This window comes from Antechinus flavipes, chromosome 3 (genome assembly GCF_016432865.1).
Source record: "Antechinus flavipes isolate AdamAnt ecotype Samford, QLD, Australia chromosome 3, AdamAnt_v2, whole genome shotgun sequence".
Lineage (NCBI taxonomy): Eukaryota > Metazoa > Chordata > Mammalia > Dasyuromorphia > Dasyuridae > Antechinus > Antechinus flavipes.
Window position 1 is genome coordinate 78453097 of NC_067400.1, and position 19833 is coordinate 78472929.

Sequence of the window (19833 nt, forward strand, 5' to 3'; positions counted from 1 at the left end):
CTGAAGTTTTTGTTATATCTTCATGTCATATCATCATCTCAGTTAAATTTAATACAGAGATAAAATGTGGGGGCAAAGGTTTAAAATTTTCTCTTTCTAGGGCCAAGAACTTTACATCATAACATTTAAGCAATATATATTTATATATATATATCAAGCCTTTTCATGTATTAGAAGTGTTAGTATACCAGATGTGTTTATTTTAGGCAGTTTTAATTGGTTATTTCTAAGAATTTACATTTACAAGCTTTCTTGACACCCACATTGTTCTTTCTACATTGGTTTGATCTTATTTGTCTTCTTCTTGTGCGGCATTTTATTTTTCTATAATAAATTTTTGCTAGTGTGAGAGAAGTAAAGGAAGTTACAAGAGATAAGTTGGTACAAATAGAAAAATAGGCTTGGAATAAGGCATAGTTTAGGAAATACAAATTAAACTCCAGTTGTGATCATGTCTCATTTTTTTTAACACTTTTTTAAAGTCCTAAGTCAAGTGTGCCATTGGAAAACAAAGCCATAAGTTTTCATAACCTTTCATTGTCACAACAAAACAGTTGATTTGAGAACTAATCATACTCCAACTTCAGAAATGCCATGAATAGTTAGTGTATATTTGAGAGGGAAAAAACACTTGTATTTTAAAAGTTTGTTCCTTATTGCCTATAGTGATATAGGCCATGACACCTAGATTTGAGAGGCCATTGATTTCCTAACATACCCTTTGAATTGTGAATTATCAGCCCTATTATAGAAAACGAAAAACATCTTTGGGCAGAGGAAGCTCTGCTTGCTCTCTATATTAGCAATTCTGGAATTTCTTGATATTAAATATCACTTCAAATTGACCCAATATAAACTCAAAATTGCTATAAATTATGTACATGAAATTTAAATTTTATTCAAAAATCTTTTCTAAACTTCACCAGAAAATGGAGTGAGATGAAGAAGGAAGTCAATTTTATAAAAGAATATAAGAAAGGAAAGGGCTGTCCCCAAATGAACGTTGGTCTGGTAGAATGGAAATCTGGAGGAATGAAGAGGCTTGAGTCCTAGCTTTTTCCTTAATTCACTGAAACCCTGGGAAAATCATCTTACCTCTGAGGCTTATGTTCATATGTAAAAGTAAGAGGACTGGGCTAGAGCAAACCAACAGCAAGGCCTTTAGGCTGCTTTTGAGTGCCCCATTCCCACTCCACTAACATACATAGACACACCATTAAGAATGGTTTTTATATTTTAAAATTACTATATTGTTTTTGTAAAACAAGTTCTTGACCCCAGGATTGGAACATCTAGTGCAGGGGTTCTCAAACTTTTTAAATAGGAGGCCAGTTCACTCTCTCAAACTGTTGGAGGGCTGGACTATAGTAAAAACAAAATTTTGTTTTGTGGGCCTTTAAATAAAGAAACTTCATAGCCCTGGGTGAGGGGGAGAAGCATCCTCAGTTGCTGCATCTGGCCTGCGGGCCCTAGCTTGAGGACTTCTGATCTAGAGTCTAAGGCTCTTTTCAATTCTAAATCTATTATTCCTTGGAGGAGTAAGACTAATCCAAGGTGTAAGGAATGGTGTCAAGGTCAGCTCTTTAGTCACAGTGGTGCTGAGGACCTAGGTATGCAGCATATCCCCGGATACAATTTGAAGGCCTAGCTCCTCATTGAGCAAGCAGGGAAGGCCCTCTCAGCTTTAAGTGAGCCTTTTGTTCAAGGGGACTTGTGATTATAGTCCTACCTCACATGGAAGTCTCTAGGAACTCCTGTTACTGTATATAATCATTAAGAAAGCCAAGATTATATTTCCCCTATAAAAAGATTGTACCTCACCAACTTGGCAACTTCCCTGTGAATTTAACCTACCATCTTATTCTATTGTAGCTAACTCCTTTTTGGAATTCGTTTGCTTGTTAACCTAATAGGACCCTAAACTCCTTTTAGAGTTAGCCCTTAATTTCCTACCTGCAGCATTTTGAAAGGAAACTTGCTTTTCCCCTTGTTAATTGCTAAAATCTCCTTTTCTTGGCTAGATAGTTTTAGAGTCAGCCTGCTCTTAGCCTTGTAATAAAATCTTTGCCCCTTGATTTGGAGAAAGTCCAAGCCTACAAATTCTTTTCAGATAATCCAAAACACCCAACAACATATTTTTGAAGTATCACCTTGTATCCTTTCAATGATTTTGGTGGGTAACCTCATCATTTTGATGGACTGATATGGGAAGAGTCTAATCTAACATAATTAGTTATATACTGGAAAAATCTCTTATTCTCTATTTGCTTTGCTTTGCTCAACTGTAAAATGGGGCTGTTATGATGATCAAATGAGATTTATAAGAAAATGCCTGATAACACAGTAGGTACTAAATAAGTTTAGTTCCTTCTCTCACTTCCCTTTTGTAGGTATTGTTTTATTTTAGCCACATTGGCAATTTTAAGTTATTTAAAATCCCTTGTGGGCTGTGGTGAAAAGGAGAAGGGAAAGTTGACGGGAACTGCTTAAAAGCATGTTTAAATAATAAAGGTCTCGACCTAGCTTTTCTGTCTCTACAGGTGTAAACAACAAAAAGATACTCTTGTTATTTATTACATGGACAAGCACCAGATTAAGCATTTATTATACATACTTCTTTGTAAAGAGAGAATTTATTGTAAAAATGAACAGAATATATATATATATATACTTATTATTATAGCTTTTTATTTACAAGTTATATGTATGGGTAATTTTACAGCATTGACAATTGCCAAACCTTTTGTTCCAATTTTTCCCCTCCTTCCCCCTACCCCCTTTCCCAGAGGGCAGGTTGACCAATACATCAACATGTTAAATATGTTAAAGTATAAATTAAATGCAATATAAGTATACATGTCCAAACAATTATTTTCCTGTACAAAAAGAATCAGATTTTGAAATAGTGTACAATTAGCCTTGAACAGAATATTGTTAACTAGAAAGGATCTTAGAGATCATCTAAGCATTTTATGAATGATAAATATGAAATGACTGTCCCAAGAAAGGTCAAATCAGGTTAACCTAGCTCTGTTACTATAGGCCATCCTCAGGGGCATGGAAATGATTTTATTCTCGTAGAAATCTTTCTTTTCATATATCCATTGTAATAGAGTTTTACCTGTTTCACTGAATCTCATTGTCAGGGCAGTTGAAAGGGAAACTTCTATATTTGCCACTCTGGGTCCCATAGAGCTCAAACAGTGGGAGCTCTGGAAAAATGTAAATACTTGATTTCTTTTTCCAGCAGAAAACCTTATGTCAGTGCTAGCTGCCGTTTTCAGTACGGTCACTGAAATAAATTCCTGCATCAGTCTTCATGCAACCTAGGGGAGGGAAAGAAAATAAAGCAGCTTAGCAACTAAAGCAGTATGAATGTGTTTTAATAAGTTAACATTGTGTATGTGGCTTCTGTTAAGATGTCAGTGGCTATCATTACAAACCCTTACCAAAGGGGCATTATGCAACTATGAAAAACAACTAAAAACAAAAGATTCCATGGATAACACATTTTAAAGGTTAATCCCTTCCTTGAATATCTTTTTATAAGCCCTGTGTTTATATTATGATTAAACTAACTTGGGCTTTAGGGAATATGTGCATGGAAAATACCTTGAATTATCATTCATTCATTCATTAAATATTTATTGAACGCCTATAATGCTAGGCACGGGGGAAATAAAAAGATGATTAAGACCCTGTCTTCAAGTCCCCTGTCCTCAAGGAACTTAAATAATAGTCACAACTAGAAATATTGACTGGAGCAAAAATACTTGGATGGAGGGGAGATGGATCTGGAAGAAAGGAAGTAAAAAAACAGGATCCTTGGGAGTCAAGGATGGGTATGGGCAGCAGTTAAACTAGTGGTATGGACATGAAGAAAAATGAGCTTAAGAGCAGAGAATAGAGGTCTTTATGGAACGAGAGGTAATAGAGCTTCCAAAGAAAAAGTGAAGGCATGTGCCAAGTCCTGGGGATACAAAGAAGGCAAAAAAACAAAACAAAACCCTCCTCTCAAGCAGCTCCCAGTCTAATGAACAAGATAGGTAAACAACCCTACAGATAAATTGCTCATAATCACAGAGAGAAGGCATTAGAATGAAGGGAAATGTATCATCCATATGTTGGGTCTTCCTTGGAAAACGGCTCCTCAGGATGGTAAACATATGTCCCAAACATCACACACACACACACACACACACACAAATACAAAGATTGGAATGTTTCTGCTTAAATAAAATACTATGTAAGTTCAGATAAAATTGTTTAGAACAAGAAGGATAAGTGTGACTTCCTTTAATCCTTAAATTTAATCCTTTAATTTAAACTTCTTTAAAGTTAAAGAGAAATAAAACTCCCTTAACATTTTTAAATCTTTAAACGTCTTTAAAAAGTAGAGAAAATAAAAACCCTTTACCAATGGTACTGAGGGGGTGAGTGAATGATTGAGATCCCTTCTGCTTGGAGCCACATGTTCAGAAGCAAAAGAATTCCCCAACCCCAAAGATTGTGGCAAAAAGAGATTTTATTTTACACTAAGAGGCTTTCCCCTTAGCGGGCCTATTTCTTAATGAAGAAATATTTTTGCAAAGAATGACTGGCAAAGCAAATCTGGGGTGGTTTGAATTGATAATCAGACCAGGATTTCTCAATTGAATGAAAATTTAGAGTTTCCTGAATGAAGCTATGACTTCCCAAAACATCAATGAGAGTTGATTTGCCCTTGAATAATGTTGCTTCTCTCATTCTGGGAGCATGGGCCCTCTCTCTAGATTCATTGGAGCCTGGGAATCCCTGATCTCTTCTTTTGCAGATCTAAGGAGACATGATTTCAATGATTATTTTACATAATTTTTACAGAGTTCACTCATGTCATCTCCTCCCGCAGAAAAAAAGAGTGAAGATCTCAGACTTCTGTAACTTTTTCAAGCTGAGAAAGGTCTAGAGCTGTCCCTGATTTCATGGAAGGTTTGTGCTAGGAGGGGAAATATGGGATCTGAAGACAGCAGCTGTGGCATCCAACGGATGTTGATGATGTGTGTTCCCATCAGCTGTCCCATGATCTCCAGGCTGCTGGAGCAATTGAAAATTTGCAGCTTGAAGCCTAGAGGATACAAATCTCATGAGCAGTCTGAAAATGCGGGGACCAAATATGAGCAAAAAGATAATTAGAAGTGGAGTTAGTATAGGGATTAGTAGAGATCATTGCCAGGAACTCCACCCAGAGGAAGACTTGGTGGGGGGCAGCATAAGGAATTGCTCATGAATGTCTTGCATCCAGCCAGCTTTCACTAAGATTTTCTCAGTGCAAAGCTCAACTTCCTTTGAATTGTTAATGTACATGCAGCAAGAGCTGTTGACCAGGGCGCAGACAACCCTACTAGAGGCAAGGAAATAATCTAAGGCCATTCAGTTATCTAAAACCATGTAAGTCAGAGAGTCCAGGGATTCTTGGATTTCCAGGAGAGAAAGTGAAGTTTCATTGGCCAAAGGGTTGATTGTGGCCGTCAGGTTAGAGAGAATGCTTTCACGTCTAAATATCCAACTTAGGGAACCAGCATTTCTGTGCCTTTCTTTAATACCACAGAACATTTCCCCAAAATCCTTGCTTGTGTCTCTTTGAAGGGGTCGGGGCTGTGACTGAGGTGCTGGAAGGAAAAGCTTCTACCCAGTTAGTGAATGGGTCAACAAAGACCAAAAGCAACTTAAAACCTCTGGGGATGTGGAGGGACAAATTGGGAAGGCCTGGAAAACCTGTTTGATTGTGTCTCCCAGCTTGGCCAGTGAAAATGTGTTTCACTAGGGATTGGACAGCATTTCTCCCCAGGCGTGTTGCCTGATGAAGACCAAAGATCAGTTTCCGCTGACTTGCCTCTGGGATTAAGAGGTGGTCTGAGAGCGTTTGAAACCAACCAGAGGGAAAAAGGATGTATCCCCTTTCCCCTGCAAGGGCTTTTTCCTGTGAACTATAGGAAGGGGTAAAAGAATCAGGGAGCTGGGGGATTAAAGGTACCATAGTCAAGGGTAAATTGTTAAATTTGCAAGCCTGTTTCCCTTCTCCTGAAGTGAATCTCCCTTCTGATGTCCTTTACAAAATATGACCGAGATCTCCCTGGGTTCGTGGACAGCTTTCAATAGATGCAGATTTTTTTCTGCGTGTTTAATGGGAGAATTCTTTGTTGTCAATAGACCCCTTTCTTCCCAGATAGCCCCATGAGCTTGCAAAATATAAAAAGCTGCTTGCCATCTGGGGGAGGGGAAAAGTCGGAACAGAAGAGAGTGCAAGGGATAATGTTGTAAAAAATTACCCAGGCATGGGTTCTGTCAATAAAAAGTTATAATTATTAAAAAAAAAAACCCAAAATATAAAAAGCATATTTGGAGTCAGTATAGATGTTGACTCTCCTTCCCTTCCCCTGTTCTAAAGCTCTGATCATGGCAAAGAGCTCAGCCTTCTGAGTAGAAGTCCCAGGAGACAGTGGCTTAGCCTACAGGATCCTATGAAGAGTCACCACAGAATAGCCTGCCTTTCTCTCCCCATTCTCAAGAATCTGTGACCCATCTGTGAACCATTCTCTGTCTGGGTTCTCAAGGGGAATTTCCCTTAAGTCAGATCTACTGGAGTGGACAGAATCTAGAGTTTCTGTTGGTACACAAGAACCACCTGACAGTGGCTGCCGGAGATCCAACCCAGACCTGCAGAATGGATCTCTTCTCGCAAGAGGATGATACAAGGAGTCAGAGGCAGTTGTGTTCTCTGATCTCTCTCCTCTTCCCTCTGCCTCCAATTTATTTTGTTCCCAATCCACAAGGAATACCTGTGCCAGTAAAGGCTGCTTTTCACTCCTTCAGATGCTATGATTCATAGCTGTGGAGGCTCTCGGAGAATTGACCTGTCCCTTAACACCTTAACAAGCTTCTTCACAATTATGGATAATGTCTTCTGGTTGAGAAAAGCAGAGGGGCAGGATTTAAAGTGTGACAGATTCGGAGAACCAGGTCAGGGGTATCTAGCAGGAGGGTCTGGTACTTAGTAAGCCTCCCACTCTCAAGCCACGGGTGCCCTTTGGCTTCTAAACTTCCCTGGACTCTGTGTGGGGTTAAAACCTCTAATGGCTGTCCTAAGGTTAGTTTTAAGGCCTCCTCAATTAAAAGGGCTGTGGCAGCCACTACTCTAAGGCAGGAGGGGCATCCTGGGGAACAGGAGTCCAGCTTCTTTGAGAAATAAGCAAAGGGCCTTGGGTCAGATCCCAGAACCTGAGTGAGGACCCCCAAAGCCTGCCCACGACTCTCATCTACATACAGGGTGAAAGGTTTCTCTAAGCCGAGGAGGGCAAGGGCAGGGGCAGAGGTCAGTTTGGCTTTCAGCGTTTTAAAAGCTTTGACCTGATCAGGTCCCCATTCAAGAGGAAGGTTAGTGGGACCTAGAATAGACTCATAGAAGGGTTTGGCAATAATCCCAAATTCGGGGATCCAGATCCTGCAGAAGCCAGCCATGCCTAAAAAGGTGTGCATTTGCTTCTTTGAGGCAAGGTCTGGGAGGCTTAGGATAGCCTGCTTCCTCTCCTCAGTTAGAAAGTGGGAAGTAGAGTGAGATTGTGGCCCAAATACTTGACAGACTGGCAAACAATGTGGGCCTTTGGTAAGGAGAGTCTGTAGCCCCTCAAGGCTAGAAAATTTAGGGTCTTTGTGGCTGCATGTAGGGACTGCAGAGTAAAATGTCATCCACATAGTGGACAAGGCTGTTGCCAGGCAATTCAGGTTCCTTGAAATCTTTAGCCAGTGCCTGTCTGAATATGTGGGGGCTGTCTTGGAAGCCCTGAGGCAGAACCGTCCAAGTTAGTTGGTGGGGAAGCTCCCCTGGCTTCACCCATTCACAAGCAAAGAGAAAGTGTGAGTCTTTATGCAAGGGTATGCAGAAGAAGGGGTCTTTAAGATCTAGGGTGGAAAACCACTTTGTGTCACCTGGATCTGAGCATTAGTCATAATGGGATGGCTCAGAATGACTGCTTCATTAATTGCCCTAAGATCCTGCACCATTCTAAATTCCCCATTTGGTTTCCTAACAGAAAGAGTCGGAGTGTTGCATGGAGACTGGCAGGGAATCAGAGGCTTAAACTTGAGAAAGTTCTCAATCTGAGGTTGTAATCCTTCCCTGGCCTTAGGTTTAATTGGGTATTGGCGTCTATGAGGAAATACACCAGGATCTGGCAGCTTAATCAGGATTGGAGTGGCCTGTACCGCCCTTCTGGGGATGCCCTGGTCCCACACAGAAGAGTCTATTTCCTCCCAGATTTCATAGGGAATATGGGAGGGTCTTGAAAGACCATCAAGTCTTGCCCCAATGATGGGGCGGGCAGGAAAGGGTTATTGGAAAGGAATGTGGGAACAATAGGTCCCCGAGCTGGCAAAGCAGAGGGAATGTCTTCAAACAGTTCTGGAGTTTCCCTTCAATTCCCATTTCCTTGTGAGGTGGGGGACAAGTGAGACCCTAGTGCGAGAGCAAAACCAAAAGAGAAGCCTCCCCCCTCCCCCACCATGTATCAAAAAGAAATTCAATGGGCTTACCTGCCATTTCCAAAGTGACCCTGGGTTCAGCAGCGGTGATGGAGTAAGGGGGGGGTCTGGCCAAACCTCTAGACCCCGTCACTCTGGGTTCTGAGGAGACCAGAGGGTGAGACTTGAGGCAGGGGCTCTACCCCTCTCTGGGCAGTCCCTCTTCCAGTGCCCTTTCTGGTTGCATTCAGAGCAAGGACCGGGGGTTTTCCAAGAGTTTTGCATGCCTGTCCCCGCCCCTTACACTTAAAGCAAGAACCCCTGTGTTCTTTGGAAATAGCAGCCAGAAGTTGAGCCTGCTCTTTGTTTCTCCCTCTGGCCCTGAGGTCCTCCTCCTCTGCTGCAGCTCGGTCCCTGTTGTTAAAAACTCCAAAAGCCACTTTCAGTAATTGGGTCATGGGAGTCTGGGATCCCAAGGCTAACTTGTGCAGTTTCCTCCGTATGTCTGGGGCAGATGGGTTAATAAAATGCATGCTGGGGACAGTGGTCCCCTCTGGGGGAGTGGGGTCCAGATTAGTGTATTTCCTCATGGCCTCTACAAGGCAGTCCTGAAAGAGGGCAGGATTCTCCTCAGCTGCTTGGGTGATCTCCCTGAGTTTGTCATAATTAACCTGCTTCTTCATTCCCCTCTTCATGCCTTCAGGGAGGCAGGTTAGGAGGTAGTCCCTTCTCTCTCTATCTGCATTCCCCTCCTGGTCCCACCCGGGGTCTGAGATTGGCACAGCTATCACTCCGGGGGGTATCTGCCAGGGGAGGAGGTAGCCATGTCATCCCCCAACTTTTGGGCCAGAGCCCAGGTCCTCTTTTTCTCCTCTATGATACAACAGGAGGAGATAATGATATTAATGTCTCCTCAGGAGAGATCGAATTGGAAGGTAATGGCTTTAAACCCCTCAATATACTTGGTGGGGCTCTCAGAGTATCTGCCCAGTTTCTCTTTAATTTGAGAAAAATCTGACATAGAAAGGAGCATCTGTACTCTAAGCGTTCTTCCCTGAGGGTCGGCAACTTCCCTCAAGGGGCAGAGTTTAGGAGAAATAGCCAAATCAGGATCTGGAGCAGGAGCTGTAGCTGAATCAGGCTCTTGGGGAGGAGAGAGGGGAGTTCCATTCTCGGTACAAGAAGGGCTGAAGCAAGGGGGTGTGACCTCAGAAGGAGACAGGAAGGAACAGATGGAGGAGAAAGGGATCCCACTTCTCATGTGAGAAGGAGTGGGGACGGGCGATCCCAGAATCCGGCTCCAGAGGAGAGAGGAGTCGGATATTGTAGGACCCAAGCTCCTGTTTTTGATAAAGGGGTGGTTTTGGAGGAGATTTGCAAGCCTCCTGATGAGGGCTGCAATGGAGAGCAAATGCTTCTTGTGCTCCTAAAGGGATGAAAAAAAAGGGGGTCATCTAAAAGGTCAGTTCCTATCTCCAGTTCTGCTGTATTAAACCTGACCAGTAACATTCGGCAATTTTGCCTTAATTTAGGGTCTTGAGACAAAGCCATGAAAGCTTAAACATAAGCCCATTTACCTTGTCTCCTGTAAAATAAGTCCAGCTCTTTAATAGTGGTGTAATTAACTGACCCATTAATTGGCCATCTTTCCTGGTTTTCCAAGGTATATTAAGGCCAGGCTGCATTGCAAAAGTAAATGAGCTTTTTTGTTTTGTGATCTTTCAAGACAAATTGTCCCTATTTTTTAAGAGACAGCCTAAAGGAGAATCTTTAGGAATAGAGGAAGTAAACTTCCATTTTTGCCACAGGCTTTTCCAATTCTATAGCTTTCCATTCTCTGTAGGTGTCCCTAGAGAGAGAGAAAGATATGACAAAAACTTTGCCAGATTAAAGGGGATTTTTGTCAAGTTGCAGGAATTTTCTGGCCGAGTGTCCTTGGTCAAAGAATTCTGCTTGGGCATAGAGCCCCAGAGAGCCCAAAATGTTCCTGGGAGTTTAGCTATTCTTGCTATAGAATAGGCCAGAGGAAAGGGGGTTACCTCAGCCTGCTCTCGGGATCCCTGTACGGGCCACCAGATGATGAGGTGAATGAATGAGTGAGATCCCTTCTGCTTGGAGACACAGGTTCAGAAGCAAAAGAATTCCCTAACCCTAAAGGCTGTGGCAAAAAGAGGATTTACATTAAGAGGCTTCCCCCCTAGCGGGCCTATTTCTTGATGAAGAAATATTTTTGCAAAGAATGACTGGCAAAGACCCACTTTAAGAGCAAATCTGGGGCAGTTTGAATTGATAATCAGACCAGGATTTCTCAACTGAATGAAATTTTAGAATTTCCTGAATGAGTTTGTGACTTCCCAAAAGATCAATGAGAGTTGATTTGCCCTTGAATAATGTTGCTTCTCTCATTCTGGGAGGATGGGTCCTCTCTCTAGACTCCTTAAAGCCTGGGAATCCCTGATCTTTTCTTCTTTTGCAGATCAAAGGGGAAATGGTTTCAGTGATTATTTTACACAATTTTTTCAGTGATTTTTTTACATAATTTTTACAGAGTTCACTAGTGTCAGGACCATAAATAGTTATTCAGCATTTTACTAGGCCTAAGCAGCCTACTTTACTCAAGTTCCCTTGTGAAAGTCAAAGGCATGACTATCTTAATTCTGACTACCAATCCTGAATTTTGAACATAAAGAATTTTTGTGATTTTTAAGTACATGTAAGAGATATTATTTTCATAACATTTTAACATTTATAATAAATGTAAACCTTTACAAATTATGTCAATTTTCTTGCCACTGGTATTTCCAATTTATAATTTCTAGAATGTGGACCTTTGAGACAATTTATATCTTCAAGTCATTACTTTTTAAAATGGATAATTTTGTTATTTAGTTTGTATTTTCAGAGCTCTTTAACTATGTTGGCACATTTTAAAAATAATCAAGTTGGCAATAATGTAGACTCGTAAATTATAACATTTTGAAAAAAGGCAAGCAGTGGCAGATGTTCTAAGAATCACAAGTAGTTGATGTGTTAATGAGAGTTTGAAAAATTTGGTACCAAAAGATTTGCTAAAAATACAATTGTTGTAAATCTTTTATAGTATCATTTTTATTATTGATGAACACGATGAACAAATACCTTTTGGGTACCGAGGCCTATAAGAGGAATGTATAGGAAAGGAAAAGCTTACAGAATGCTTCAAAGGTGGTCCTTCAAATTTTGAAGGTGATAATTAGCATATTACCTATTTTCTAAATAGGTTCTTTACTGGAACACAAGGTTTTGCAAGCAGAAAAAGTGCTAATGTTAAAATGTTAAAAATGTTAATGTTGAAAAATTATCCATGCATATGTTTTAAAAATAAAAAGCTTTAATAAAATAAATAAGTAAATAAACAAACAGGTTCTTTATATTTCTTTCAATCATTAGCACATGTAAAGGACTTGTGATTTTATTAGTGTGGATGTTTCCTCAAGCAATTTTCAACCCTCTAGGATTGTAAATGGTCTAAGAGTCATTTTGTTACCAAAAAAATCTATCACTCAACCTGGCAAGAGGCCTCTAAACTGGATTAGGGTTGTGTTCAGAAAACAGACCTGTTACAGTCCATCACCCCTCAGCCTGTCTGTACAAACTGAAGACATTCCTCACTTGATAGAATCTGTGTTTTGTGTGTTAGGGCCCCCAAGGTCTCATTTCATCATGCTGAGAAACCTGAAGTGAGTTAAGCAGTAATAATCTCACATTTCTATAACACTTTATAAAACACTTTTCTCATACCAATCCTGTGAAGGAGCTAGAAAAGCTAGCATCCTTAACATTATTGAGGCAGAAACTGAGATTCAGGGGCAAATGACTTGTGTAATGTTACAAAGTTAGTACAAACAACAAATAGGATTGCCCTAATGTCTCTAGGGCTCCAAGACTGTAGCATTAAACCAAGGTTATTAATTAACTGTCCATAATATGCAATTCTACTGAATATTGATTAAGTCTTTATTCAGTAGAGCACTGTACTATGTGCTTGGGAGATGCAAAATTTACCTAAGACATAATCCTTGTCCTAAAGTAACTTCTTATTGTCTAGTCAGGGAGGTAAAGCATAAAACATGCTAGCTAAAAGGAATGATAGATACAAAGTGATTTGGTAATTTAGAGAAGGAAGCCAGGACTTCCATGAGCTCTGAGGGTTCAGAGATGGCTTTAAAAGGAAATGACTTTCAATTAGCTCATGGAGGAAGTCTAGGAAGAAAGAAGCAGATAAAATGGCTTAAATGAGGTAGTTAAAATTTTGATAGTTATAATCAGCAGAATATGAAAGGTGTTTTTTTTTTTTTTTTAAGCCAGGCTTTTCCATTTGATATACATTCAAATTTAAGAGACATCAAAGACTTTCCATATTTGCTCTGGTATTCAGCTTTAGGATTTGGACTTCTAAGGCAATGCATCAAATTGAAAAATCTGAGTGCCATTTCCTCTGATATAATTGATCAGATGGCCTTATACCAGGTCTGAATCTATTGTCATCCTACATGACAAGGATTTGGAATTTAGGGAAATAGATGAACTTATGTAGAATGAAGAAAAAAGAACCAGCAGAACAATACACATAAAGACTACAATAATATAAATGAAATTAATTAAAAAGCCTTCAAACTCAAATTAATTTCAATGATCAACCTTGGTTCCTGAGGACAAATCATAAAATAAATGAGACTACATCTCTGGGACCAGAGCCAAAATGGTAAAGTAACAGGAAGAACACCTGAGCTCTCCCCCACACCTGCTCCACAAAGACCTAGAAAGTGCATGAGATTGAATCCTGATCAGGACATTCAAGAAAAAAAATTACAGTGAGTCATTTTTCCAGCCCAGGCCAACATTTCAGAAGAGAGAGGCTTGTGGATACTGGGTCAGGGTTTGGCCAGGTGTGTGTAGCTTGAGTATTCCAGGAATCAGACTACCCAGGGGAAAGTAGAGATCTCCCATGGAAACAATAGCCATGCCGGCACTTATTACCCAGTTGTAGGTAATGGATCATTAGTGGACTGTAGAAGGCACTTGTGCCCAGGATAAGGAGTGGTACCTACGTCACTTAAATACTGAGGAAAGAACAAACATAGCAGCAAATCACTGCTGTGTGGCTGACTCGAAGAGTCTCCAACCCAGTTTAAAGTTCATGACGAAACAAAAAATAGAGATGTTCACAAATAGTGAGGAATAACCAAAGGTAGGAATCCCAGACCAAAAGAGGGGTCTCTGGCTGTGTTACTGAACCTGCAAAGCTTCCAACTGATTGATAAATGATTGAAACCAGCAAAAATCTAGTAAGGCTTGGAACCAGGAACCCTGTTCCACCAGGGGAACACAAATAGGAATGTTACACAGACAAAGCCACATAAGGAACATGCACACTTCAGAACTGGGGAAAAAGACTCAAACTTTTCCCTAGATCAGATCGCTTTGGGAACACTGAAAGACTTCAGATCCTCAATCCTAAGCTATGCTTACTTAACATGCTAGAATAACAGAACATTCATTACTTCCTTTAAAAAAAAAAAGAAGAAAAAGGTTGGTTCTATACATTTCTTGGAAAATGTCTTGATTGACATTTTATATTCTAAGTTCCTGTTGCCTCGGGATATTTCAGAACACAAAGGATGATAAGCTTACAACCAAGAAAATTTAAATAAAATATTATCAATAAAAAGACTATAGCTTCATATCATAAAGATTATATGCAATGGCCAGGCCATATCTATGCCAGGAATTCAGGGTTGATTCAATATTAGGAAAAGTAGAAATATAACTAATAAAATTAATAACAGAACCAATAAAAATCAGATGCAGAAAAACTATCAATCTATATCAGAAGGTGCAAAAAAGTTTTAGTAAGAAACACCTATTCCTAGTTTTTAAAAATTGGAAATCATAGGAATAGACCCTTCCTTATTATTATTATTATTATTATTATTATTTTCGCTGGGATAATTGAGGTTAAATGATTTGCCCAGGATCACACAGCCAGGAAGTGTTAAGTGTCTGAGGTCAAATTTGAACTCAGGTTCTCCTGACTTCAGGACTGATGCTCTATTGTGCGACCTAGCTTCCCCAACAGTAATTATTTAAAACCAAGATATGGTATTATCTACAATGAAAATAAACTGAAAAAAAAAAATTAGTGGCCTTTCCCATTAGATTTGTGGACAAAGTAAAGATGTCCACTGCCAGCATTACTCTAATGAAAGAAATGTTAGTTAAAGCAATACTACAGAGAGAAAGCAAAAGTGAGAGTGAACGAGTAAGAGAAAGACAAAGAGACAAAGAAAGAAAAAGAGAGAGAAAAGAAACAATTTAGGTTGCATGCATACCAAAAGGGGGAAAATTAGTGCCTTTTGCAGAGAATATGATGATTTACTTGAAGAATTCTAGCCATTCAACGAAAACTTTAATTGTAATAATTAACAATAGTAAAATTTAATATAAGATAGAAAACAAACTCATAAAGCATCAGCATTTTGATACTCTCTCAATAAAATCTAGTAGAGACAGAGAAATTCCATTTAAAATAACTATAGAAAGTCTTACACTTGGTATTCTATGGACAAGATATACCGAAGAACCATATGAAAATGATTATAAAACAGTCTTTGCACAGACAAATTTGAAGAATTAGAAAAATATTAATTTCTTTTGGTTAAACTAAGCCAACATACTGACAAATTAATATCCTAAATTTATTTGTTTATTTAGGCTCATACCAATCAAATTATCAAAGGAATACTTTATATAACTAGAAAAAATAATAAAACTAATCTGGCAGTACAAAAGATCAAAAGAACTAATGAAAATCAGAGGGAAGAAATGGGATCTAGTAGTACCAGCTCTCAAAACATCCTACCAAGAAGTAATTATTAAAACATTTTGATAATGGGTAAGGAAAAAAAGAGGTTGATCAGTGGAACATATTGGGTACACGATAAAAAGGAGCAAATGAGCACAGTATTCCTGTTTTAGAAAAATTCCAAAGATCCCAACTATTGAAGCAAGATCTCACAATTTATCAAAAAGCTGTTGAGAAAACTGGAAAGTAGTCTGGCAGAAATTAGTTATAAGATAACATATTACACAGTATGCCAAGATAAGTTCCAAATGAGTACATGCTTAGACACAAAGCATTACCTCATAAACAAATTGGAATAAGATATTATTTGTCACATCTATGGATTAGAGAAGAGTTCATGACAAAACAAAAAATAGAGATGTTCATAAAAGGTAACAACGGACATATAAAATTTAAAATTTTTGCCCAAATAAAAAACCCATGCATCTAAATTTAGAAGAGAAACAGGTAAATGAGGGAATCTTTGCAGCAAGTTTCTCTGATAAAAGTCTTATTTCCAAGATTAAAGGGAAAGGATTAAGATTTACAAGAATAAGATCCATCCCTCATTGATAAAGGGTCAGAAGAAACAATATTCTGAGGAAGACATTCAGGCTATCAATAATAATAAGGGGGAAAAATAACTAAATCAAAAACTAGAGAAATGCAAATTAAAACAACTTTGAGATATCCATCAGACTGGCAAATTGACCATCAAAGAAAGAGGCAAAGTTCCAATATAGAGAAAAATATTTATAAAAGTTATTTTATTTTATTGTGGTAACAAAGTCTTGGAAATCACTGAAGCATCCATTAATGGGGGAATGGCTAAGCATATGAATGTGATGGACTACAATTATGCTGAAAGAAATAGTGAAGAGGACAATTTTAGAGAAATTTGGAAAGGCATATATGAACTAATTCATAATTAGATGGGCAGAACCAGAATAATTTGCATAATAACTATGTTGCAAAGATACAATTCTAGAGGACTCACAAATGAAACATGGTATCCAGGTCCTGACACAGAGTGACATAGAGTGATCAGAGAACAGATTAAATTTTTTTTGACATGTTCAATGTGGAATTTGTTTTGCACGACTATATATGTTTGTAACAGGGATTTATTTTTCTTGCTTTCTCAATATGGGGCAAGGGTAGAGTAGGTAGGAGAGAGGTTTGGTGAAAGGGAAAGATGGTTTTAAAATAAAATAAAATTTAATTAAAATTAAAAAAACAAATAGGAAGCTAAGGGTTTGAAATGTTGCTTATGTTATCAGACATAGTTATTTGGGCTGATTGGTTTGCTTAACCAATTTCTCTTAGTTCATGGGATGTAAATTATACAGAGAAATGACTATGATTTAAAAAAACCCCCACAAAAAACGTATATAAAACTTTTAAAATAAGCATATATAGGTTTGTGATCAAAGTGTAGTTCTGTTCCTTAGAGAACATTTGTATTCTACCACCAAATGCCAGCCTGTACCTATCTAGGAGATGAACAGTCTTCTATCTTTTTAATTGTCATTGCATATTCATCATTACTGAGAGCATCGTACTCCTCTTTCTTCTGAAGTAGTTTTCATAAAAATAAAATTTTATTTTCACAAGCAACGTAACAAAAATAGGCAGGAATAGGAAGAGAGCAAGATCAGAGTTCAATGCAAAAGATAAAAATAAAAAAGTCAGTAACCAAATTATTATCTATTTTTATAAATATTAGAATGTTAGGAGCTATCAAAAAATATATTATGAATGCATAATTATTAACTGGTTTGTAAGGAAATGAAACTTATTGGTTTCAAAGGGTAATATCTGACTGAAAGGATATCAAGAGATTATTTCAAATTTTCCCATAATCTTTCAGAACCTATAAACAAGGCCTACTGTTGTTAACTCTATTATAATGAAAACATAATTTCAAATACTGTGCTTTAGAAATGCAATCATAAAAGATATCACTTTATACTTTATATATCTCTTTATATATATTTCATATATAAAGAGATATCTCTATATACTTAAAGAAATAGCAGAAGGGTAGCTACTTGGTATAGTGGATAGAGCACTAGCTTTCAAGTCAGGAGGACCTGAGTTCAAATCTGATCTCAGACACTTAACACTTCCTAGCTGTGAGACCTTAGGCAAGTCACTTAACCCCAATTGCTTCAGCAAAAAAAAAAAAAAAAAAAAAAAAAAATTGTAATGAATAAAGGGGTCCAGTTAGGAAAAACAAAAATAACACAAAGTTATAAGAGCCTTGACTAGCTGCCAACATCCCACGAAGACAATTCTCTGGAGGAATAGAGCAAGAGAATGCTTTCCAGCCTTGTATAATACCTCCTCATTCATCCTCTCCTTCATCTGGCCCTTAATCTCTATCTGGCCACCATCTCTATCACCAAAGTCTGATGTCTATTCTCCCCCTTTCCCCAGGTATCTTTCAACCAGATTAGAACAAAGCAGATTGCACTCTTTAGGACAAACACCTTTTGGCAGGAGAATCTAAAACACTCAGGATCTATAGCAAAAGGAACATGTCAAGACCATACTGCCTGCTACTATCTTTTTTCTTCCCAAGCCTTATCAATCACTATTCTCTTCTGTTCTCTATTTCAAAAGATGTCCTTTGGACTCCTCTCTATTATGAGTCAATAGAAAGATGGCTATGTTGGGAGTTGGGTGATTTAAAATTCCCTTTTCTTCAACCATAATCTTTTCTTCTATCTCTTCTGCCTCATTACTCCTAAACTTATTCTTGGATCTTATTATTATCTCAAATGCCTACATCCATAACTATATCCAAACTATCATCCCTACTCTTGATTTGCTCTCCTTTCAGCCTTGACTTTAGAGATAATAATTTCAACTATATACTGTTTCTTACTCTTACCCTCCTGCCATTTTTATCAAATTTCTATTCAGGGTCATCCCCACTTCTCTTTCTTTTTTACTTTCTCCCCATTTTGATGCCAAAGGAAGTACTACAAGTAGGATGATGGGTCTACAGCAAATTCAGGCCTTTACAGAAATATAGCAATGTTTTTAGTAGTTCTAGCTTGACTCTCTATCATGCTGCATACAGCAGATGTTCCAAATATTTCTCTTTCTCTTCAAGAATCTTATTTTTTCCTTTTTTGGCAGATGATTTTTCCTCCTAGTTTGTGTTTTTAAATGCTCACAAGTCACCATTCTGCAAGGTTATCCATTATAATCTTTCTTTTCTTCCCAACTTTATGCCTCAAAACCTTTTTGCAACTTCATCTAGCTAGTTTTTCTTCTTGATGAGTTCAACTTCACTTTAGTGTGTGAGGTACATGAAGGTACATGAGAGGTCTCAGGATCATAAGAAAAGGGGAAGTGAGTACATGCTCCATGTGTAGGGCATTTTCAGTGAAGGTGTTGTGGACAAAATCACCAATATGTACTCAATCAAATTCCCAAACTAATTTTTCTTTTTTCTTAATGAATGAGAATAAGCAAAATAAAAGGCAGTCATCAGAGATCTGTAGTGTGTGGGAGCCCAATCCAAAGGTCCTTCCCCTTTTTAAGGCCAGAAAATGCCTACCTTCCAGCCTCCTAAATCCTGTGATTCATCAGAGTTGTTAGCTACACAGAAAAACTCTGATGCCTGCTTTATCCATCTCTATCCACTTTAGCTCTATGTTTTCCAACTCTCTAGTTCTCACAGATCTCCCAAATTCTCTGCCTTCCTTTCCCTTGTGTCCTTTGGAAACTCATCTCTGATAATCTGCAGTTTCACTTACCTTAGTCCTATGTAGATATGGTCATCCTTTTGACCTCACATCCTTCATGATCATCTTTTATGATCAAGATTCTGAATTACTCCATTGGATCACAAGCTCCTTCCCCTTCTCCTAAATCTTCCTACCATTATTTTTAGTCACTCGAATCCTCTCTTCCTCCCAGCATATCAATCCTGTTCTGCTTTTTCCCCACTATTAAAAATTTGATCCTATGGTAAATCTTATGGTAAAGTTCAGTTATGTCTTATCTTCTACTTTTGATTTTCTTACAACCTTGTCCTATTACAAATCATTTCTTAAGAACCCAAACCCTGAGCTCTCTGTTCCTGTGTGGGAGCAGAGGAATTCATACAATTATGCTGAATGGGTTCAAAACAAATTTATCTAGTCATAATTGCATCTTTTTTGCTACAAGATCATCCTTAAATTCTTCTCTTTCACATTCTTCATAAGGGCTATTACAAAGTTTTTCTCAAGTCTTTTATGCCCTTGCTACCCCAGCTTCCATCTGAGCAGATCTTACTTCATTCTTTTTTGAGAATATTAAGACCACTCATTGTGAACTTTTATTCTCTAGCAAGGGTCTCAAACTTATTAAATAGGGGGCCAGTTCACTGTCCCTCAGACTGTTGCGGGGCTGGACTATAGTAAAAACAAAAACTTTGTTTTGTGGTCCTTTAAATA

General features: G+C 38.4%; 1 long non-coding RNA gene across 1 annotated transcript in view; it reads right to left on the minus strand.

Annotated features, from left to right (window-relative positions):
* Positions 1-2671: 2671 nt before the first annotated feature.
* Positions 2672-19833, minus strand: part of LOC127553192 (uncharacterized) — a 51854-nt gene continuing 34692 nt past the window's right edge. Inside the window, exon 3 of the long non-coding RNA XR_007951694.1 lies at positions 2672-3326. This is a non-coding gene — a long non-coding RNA (uncharacterized LOC127553192). The remainder of the gene's footprint in view (positions 3327-19833) is intronic.